This window comes from Eptesicus fuscus, chromosome 5 (genome assembly GCF_027574615.1).
Source record: "Eptesicus fuscus isolate TK198812 chromosome 5, DD_ASM_mEF_20220401, whole genome shotgun sequence".
Taxonomy (NCBI): Eukaryota; Metazoa; Chordata; class Mammalia; order Chiroptera; family Vespertilionidae; genus Eptesicus; species Eptesicus fuscus.
In genome coordinates this window covers 83982124-83990713 of record NC_072477.1, presented here as the reverse complement: position 1 = coordinate 83990713, position 8590 = coordinate 83982124, and positions in this window count along the sequence as shown.

Below are 8590 nucleotides of genomic sequence, written 5' to 3'. Positions count from 1 at the left end.
GCCCCATCAATCCATAGGATTATAAGAAATGACAAATTGTCATGTTTGGGGTGGTTTGTTATGCAGCAATAGATAACTCAAATGAGAATATAATGGATAATAATTATGAAAATTCTTAGAAATTATAGTAATACCTCTACACATTCTCTAAGAATAAAGCTTTTTCATAATAAATAATAAAACCAGCTGTAATAAAAATGAACAAAGCAGATAATTTAAAATCAAGCTATTAGAATAAATATTGAATAAAAGAATCTATGAAGACATACTAATGAAAACAGATAAATGAGTGAATGAATGGGAAAGGATTCTTTTGTCCATCCGTAAGTGTAGAGAGAGTGGTGAAGTTGGAAAATCAGCATTTTGCAACCACATGGTGAAGATTGATTAGAGCAAGTGTTATCAGTGGATACTAAATCTAGGAGGAAGGTTTGATGAAGAGGTTTGCTTGGTATCAATATGTCGTCACAGATTGTTATTCATTGCAAAATGAAAATCCGTAATGACACAGTAGAATACCATGACTGGGTAATAAAAATAAAATAATCAGTGAGGGTCGATGGATATTGTGTGCCTCTAAATGTGATATCATGAGGGTGACGCATCCTGAATCTACTCATAAGGAAACATTAGATAAACTCAAATTGAGGGTTATTCTATAAAATAACCAGCTTGTGTTTTTGAAAAATTAATATGTCATGAAAGAAACAGAAAGACTGAGTAAATGATCCAGATGAAAGGAGATTAAAGAGCCATGACAACTAAATGAAATAAATGATCCTTAACTGGATCCTGGACTTAAGGAGAAAAATGATATAAGGGACATTACTGAGACATTTAAAAAGATTGGAATAAAAAGATTGGAATACAGACTGCAGATTAGATCAAAGTCTTATATCAATGTGACTTTTTTATTTAAGAATTTTTCTAAAGGTAACGTAGTATATGGATTGGTAATTGTTAGAACTGGGTAATGTATTCATGGGGGTCCATAATAACACTTCCTTATTTTTAAAAGTATATTTAAAATTTCCAAGATAAAGCATTTTTTAGCAATTAAAAAATAATAATTCTGGTCAACAAGGCATATGTAAATGTGGTACTCACATCCTCCCATGACATCAAACTTACAACTTCATTCAGAACTGCCTGAAATCTAACTGAACAGAAGTCCTATAACTAAGGATAATGAAGAAGCCATGTTGAGACTAGCAAGAGAGGTGGCGACCATTATATTCTCATTTGAGTTATCTATTGCTGCATAACAAACCACCCCAAACATGACACGTGGTCTTACACCCACACCCACATGTGGTGGTTAAAAATTGGGAGAGCCCTAGCCAGATTGGCTCAGTGGACAGAGAATTGTCCTGCAAACTGAAGGGTCCTGGGTTTGATTCCAGTCAAGGACACATACCTCGGTTGCAGGCTCAATCCCCGGCCCTGGTTGGGGCGCATGCAGGAGGCAACCAATCAATGTGTCTCTCTCACATCAGTGTTTCTCTCTCTTTGTCTCTCCCTCTTCCTCCCCCTCCCTTCTACTCTCTCTTAAAAAAAAAAAAATCAATGGATGGAATACTACGCTGCTGTCTGTAAAAAAGAAGGAATTCTTACCATTTGCAACAGCATGGATGGAACTAGAGAACATTATGCTAAGTGAAATAAGCCACTCAGTGAAAGAAAAATACCACATGATCTCACTCATTTGTGGAATATAAAGAACATTATAAATTGATGAACAAAAATAGATACAGAGGCAAAGAAGCATCAGACAGACTGTCAAACTACAGCGGGAAAGCAGGGGGTGGTGGGGAGGTAAGAGATCAACTGAAGGACTTGTATGCATGCATATAAGCATAACCAATGCATGCAAGACACTGGGGGGGAAGGGGGTTGGTGAGGGCATGTGCCAGGGGGTAGGGGAGGCCAGTCAGAGTTCAATGGGGAAAAAAAGGAGACATATGTACAACTATTTGTAATACTTTAAACAATAAAATAAAATAAAAATAAATAAAAACAATAAACAATAAAAAATAAAATGAGGACTTTTATTCAAACAACTAAAAAAAAAATCAATGGAAAAATATCATCAGGTGAGGATTAACAACAAAAAAAATTGAGAGAGATATATCAGATGCGGAGGTCCCCTCAGAGGAGCAAGGGGTCTCAGCTCCATACTAGGCCCACTCACTCCAGGGTTCTAGTGCTGGTGTAACTGCACAGGAACCTATTAAAATCTGCCCTTTATTTTGATTTTTTCCCTTTGACTCAAACTGCCCTCACCCAGCATTTTGACTCACCCACCTCCTTCTCCCTTCCTTAATCATTAAGCCATTAGGACAATGAGATTCTGGTCAGCATCCAATAGTTTTAGGAACAAGGTCCTTCGTCTATTGACTATAGAGATAGAATTTTCAATAAAACTAAAGACAATATCTTGGCTTTAGCTGTGTTTTAACTCCAGACCCAGGAAAGTGAAACAATCCTACAAAACAAATGCTTGTAAAGTTGGACAGAACAACACCATAGCTGACATCAGAACGAGATGCAATGATTAATTACCTCCTACCCTAGCACCAACCAATCAGTAGAGGCCACAACACTAATTTCTTTAGTCACCATGATTAATGATTTTCCCCCTACATAACCCATCCCCTGAAAACCATTGGGGAGCCAGGTCTTTGAGCATTAGCTACCTGTGACTCTAGGCATGGCACCATCTCCTTAATAAATCCTTATTTTCTTGGTTGCAAACTCCTGTTCATATCTTATTGGACTTTGATGTGTGTGGGCAAATGGACCCCTTCAGTCCAGTAATACCAGGAAGAGAATTCCCCATAACTCCTGGCTATGAAAATCAATGGATTGTGGCTGAGTGAGATAGAGGGCTGCTGGAGTCCCAGGTGATCCTCTTAAAGGGCCTGTGCCCAGACTTTCTTGCTATGACCTCCAGCACTGGGGCAGCAGTTTGAAAGGCACCAGGTACATATGAGGAGGAACTGAATTGTCTGGTTCTGGAGAGAGGGCTAGCTTTCTAGACAGAAGTGCTGGCAGAAGCCGCTGTTCCTTTGCTGAACCCTCCCCCCACAGAGCTGGCAGGAGGGAGCCACATCTGAGACTTCATTAACCTGGTTAATACTGTTCATCTCACCCCTGTGACTCCCTGAGATCCTGTCCCACCCAACTTGCTGACCCACTCAAGCTGCTTCCAGTGGCTTTTCCATACAAATAACCTGTCTTGGCTCATGTTGTGGCCTTTCCTAAAATCTTTCAAAGGTTCACAAACTCCAAACAAGCAGCACCTGGCTTTCGTGTACCCCATACATGTTGCTAAGTGGCTCCAAGCCTGGCGCTAGTGGTAGCTGGCCTTGGTTTGCAGTTTGGCCTTCCCAGGCACCTCTAAGCCCAGCACAAATAGCAGCCATTTGCACATTGTTCTGTGCTTATGCTGGGTGGCCCTAGGCAGGGCACAGGCCACAGCTGATTTTGGCTTGTACCTCCCAGGAGGCTTCAGAGCCAGCACAACAGCTGGTCAGCTTCAGACCACGCTGGAGCATCACTCAACCATCTCCTTGAGTGACCCTCAAGTGGTGGACCAATTAGTCATCAGAGCCTCGCTGAAGTGAGTCCTGCTCTGTGGGGTTTGGTCCCTACACATCAGCTACTCTGCTGTGTCACTGGCAGGCCTCATAGCCCACTGGCCTGGGGGTAAATCCCTCTCATTGATGTGGCAACATTAATCAAGGCTCAACTAAAACAGGAGGGTGCACAGAGCCCATGGCGGGAGGGGAATGACACCTGGAGCACCCAGCTCAGGTGACTGGGAATGCTATGCCATTGGGCCCTACAGGACACCTGTTACATAAGGCCACTCTCCCAAGACCAGGAGACTTACAGCTCTACCTCATACAAAGAAAAAACACAGAGAGGCTGCCAAAATGAAGAGACAAAGAAATGTCCCAAATGAAAGAACAGAAGAAAACTCCAGAAAGGGACTAAGTTAAATGGAGATAAGCAGATGCATAGTTCAAAACAGTGGTTGTATGGATGCTCAATGAACTTAGGGGAAGAGTAGATGGACTTACTGAGAACTTCAGCAAAGAGATAGGAAACATAAAAATGGAGATAGAAAACATAAAAAAGAACCAGTCAGAAATAAAGAATAAAATACCAAAATGAAGAATACATTGCAGAAATCAACAGTAGTGTAGATAAAGCAGAGGATCAAATCAGCGATTTGAAAGATAAGGACACAGAAAACACCCAATTAGAATAGCAAAAAGAAAAAATAATTAAAAAAAATGAGGATAGTATAAGGAACCTCTGGGACAACTTCAAACATATCAACATTTGCATCACGGGGGGTGCTGGAAAGAGAAGAGAGAGAGCAAGAATTGAAAACTTAGATTACTCTACCCAGCAAAGCTGTAATTTAGAATTGAAGGTCAGATAAAGAGCTTCACAGACAAGAAAAAGCTAAAGGAGTTCATCACCACCAAACCAGAACCTGCAACCCATGCAAGTGTCCTTGACTGGGAATCAAACCTGTGACCCTTCAGTGTGTGGGTGGATGCTCTAACTACTAAGTCACACTGGCCAGGGCTATTATTATTTTTAATCCTCACCCGAGGATATGATTTTCTATTGATTTGAGAGAGAGAGAGAGAGAGAGAGAGAGAGAGAGAAAGAGAAAGAAACATCGATGTGAGAGAGAAACATGTTATCCCCATATGCTCTTCAACTGGGGATCAAACTTGCAACCTTGCAACCTAGTTATGTGCCCTGACCGGGAATTAAACCCACAACCTTTTAGTGTATGGAATGACCAACTGAGCCACCTGGTCAGGGCAAAATATGTTGTTTATTAAAAAATATTTCCTCCACAAAGGTCTGGTATTAATTTAATCAGGTAAATCTGATTTTTGTTATAGACATTTTGTGCTTGAAAAGCACTCATATTTGAGGTGTGTAATGACATATTGGTCTTGAGAAGCAAATTTGAAGGAAAAAAGATTTTGTAATAAAAAAGGTACTCTATTCTCTCAGAATTTTGAATAACTTTTAAACGTATTATTTGAAATGATTAAAAATAATTCATTACCTGCTGAAACGGTTAGGTCATGTGTATTTTGACTTAAATTATTTAGCACATTGACCTTCATTTTGATCATTTGCTCACCATCAAGGCTTCCCTGTGAATATTCTGCAGTAAAACCATTAACCACACAGATTTCAATTCAAAATGTTAACATTCATCAAAATATTTTTTGTACATTTGGTGCATCGAGAAATTCAGTCATGATCAACCTGTCCTGGCTTATCTCCTTGGAGAGCAATAATTTTTTCCAACGGGTTGACCTGTCTGTCAGGAGTCTGGACCCCAAACTCCCTTGAACTCATCCTTTGAACTTCTAGGTTGTAGTTCTATTATTCAGGTAAAGTTTGAAAAATATTATTTTGGAGTAAATAAAACAGATGCTGATTTCCTCCGTTTACATTTTTTTCATGTATAAGTATTAGCTCTGACTTTGTTATTCATCTAGCTGTATCATTAAGTAAATGTGCTGGTGTGGTATGTTTATCAATTAGTTAATTGATAAAACCTTTTTAAAAAAATCAAAATATGTAATAAGTATTCATAACTTCTGTGTTAGCTGATAACTGACATGCAGACAAAATAAAAATAAATCAAATAACTCTCATCTATCTTCCATAAAAACTATGTAAAATTGCTTAGTTATCAATGTATTAAAAAGGTTAAAATTTAGCATTTAATTTTTATAAACAAGTAAAAGTAGAGACCTATAGAAAGAATTAAGATGCTTTATGACAATGTTTTGAGCTAAGGATAAACCAGATGAAGAATGAGCCCATTTTGAAATATAATTAAGATGCTTTATGACAATGTTTTGAGCTAAGGATAAACCAGATGAAGAATGAGCCCATTTTGAAATATAATATAGTAATACTACTGTGTGGGCAAAAGTAGGTTTACAGTAGTTTGTATGGAAAATAACACAATAATTAATAAATAGTAATTCAAGAATAAACTCTGTGTTTCATGTACTCACAACTGTAAACCTACTTTTGTCCAACCCTGTATAGTATCATTGACATTCTTCCTTTTCTAACTACTTAAGAACATTAGACTTTGACCCTTGCAAAAAGAACCAATGCTGGGGCCTACACTTGAGAATGCCCATATGTCACAAACATGCACAAAATAAATTTATTAAAGAACACATCATGGGACACTCAGCCACTGTGTTCCAGTGTTTAACAGTAGCACAGCAAATTCCATTAGGTTTCAAGGCCTGAGAATAATCATCTGTGGCTTGATGCTCCACCTCTGGGCCTATGGATGCCCTCTGCATTCCTGGCTTTACTGTTGGATTTATTCTTCCTTCAGTTCCTCCCAATGATGTCTGCTAATCCAGGCTGGCAGTATTTCTGCTGGTATAACATTTTCAATGATCTTATTAGTCTTCTGTGCAATTCATAGGAATCCAAGACAGTCCACAAGGTGGTCTTCAACAGACCTTTTCTGGATCACCTCATCTCCATCCCCTGCTTTGCTGAGTTAGCTACTTGGACCCATGAGTTACATGTCTGATCTCTTTAGTAAAAGTCAGCTCTGCCACAGCATTGGTGTTGTCTCTAAGAGCGCCCGTTCTAAGTTTTTGCTACATGGATAGGTTGAAAATTTTCCAAATCATCAAGTGCGAGTTTATTTTATTATTATTATTTTTAACAGTTCCTTCTTCAATATATCTCTTTCTTCTTGCATTTTACAATTAGCAGTAAGGAAAAACCAGGGCTCATGTTTCACAGTTTGCTTAGAAATCTCCTGAGCTAAATATTCAAGTTCATTGCTTATAGGTACTACTTTCTACCCAACACTAGAACACAAGTCAGCCAAGTTTTCTGCTACTTTATTACCACTTTCCTGTAGTGTCCTACAACATCTTCATTTCCTTCTATGATCTCATCAGATCACCTTTAATGTCCATATTTTTATTAACCATGTCTTCAAGGAAATCTTGTCTTTTTTAAAAAAAATTGTATATCTCAAAATTCTTTACCCATTACTCAATTCCAAAGCCAATTTTTAGGTATTTGTTACAGTAGTACCTACTACTCAGTATCAAAATCTGTATAGGTTTTCTAGGGCTCTAAAACAAAGTACCACAAACTAGGCAGTTGAAAAGAACAGAAATGCATTCTCTCATAGTTATGAAGACTAGAAGTCCAAAATCAAAGGGTTGTATTCTCTCTGAAAGGAGCCCCTTACTTGCCTCTTCCTAGTGTCTGGTGCTTGCTGGCAATCTTTGGTATACCTCGGTATGTAACTTTATCATTCCATCTCTACCTCTATCATATGGCTTTCTTCCTCTGTCTCTCCACATGGCCTTATAAGACACTAGTTGGATTTAGGACCCACCCTAATCCAGTATGATCTTATCTTAACTAATTACATCTACAAAACCTCTATTTCCAAATAAGATCATATTCTGAGATTCTGGGTAGACAAGGATTTTGGCAGGGTATTCTTCAACCCAGAGAACCCCAAACATATTAAATTATTTAACTATGCACAAAATCAAAACTGTTCATTATAGTCTAACTAGAGGCCCGATGCACAAAATTCGTGCACGGAGGGGGGTTGTCCCTCAGCCCAGCCTGTACCCTCTCCAATCTGGGACCCCTCAAGGGATGTCCGACTGCCCCTCTCACAATCCAGGACTGCTGGCTCCCAACTGCTTGCCTGCCTGCCTTCCTGATTGCCCCTAACGGCTTCTGCCTGCCAGCCTGATCACCCCCTAATCACTCCCATGCCAGCCTGTTTGCCCCCAACTTCTCTCCTCTGCCGGCCTGGTCACTCCTAACTGCCCTCTCCTGCAGGGTTGATCACCTCCAACTGCCCTCCCTTGCAGGCCGGGTGCCTCCCAACTGCCCTCTCCTGCTGGCCATCTTGTGGTGGCCATCTTGTGTCCACATGGGGGCAGGATCTTTGACCACATGGGGGCAGCTATATTGTGTGTTGCAGTGATGATCATTCTGCATAGTACTCTTTTATTAGATAGGATAGAGGCCTGGTACAGGGGTAGGGGCCAGCTGGTTTGCCCTGAAGAGCGTCCCGGATCAGGTGGGGGTTCCTTGGGGCATGGGGCGGCCTGAGCGAGGGGCCTGTGGTGGTTTGCAGGCGGGCCACGCCCCCTGGCAACGCAAGCGGAGGCCCTGCTATCTGGAATTTATTTTCCTTCTACAATTGAAACTTTGTAGCCTGGAGCAGAGCCAAACCTGGGGCTCCCTCCGAGGCCCGCAGCCATTTGTGTTGGGGTTATAATTGAAACTTTGTTGCCTTAAGTGGATGGTCCTGGCCAGGGTGTGTGGAAAGCTTTGCTTCCCCTGTTGCCAGCGACAACCCTGGCCTGCTCTCTCAAGCTCCATTCTGCCGCCATTTGTTTGAATTTGTTTACCTTCTATAATTGAAACTTTGTAGCTTGAGTGGAGGCTTAGGCCTGCAACGGCTGGCAGAAAGCTTGTCTTCCTCTGTTACCTAGGAAACCTTGCTCTCTGTAGCTGTAGC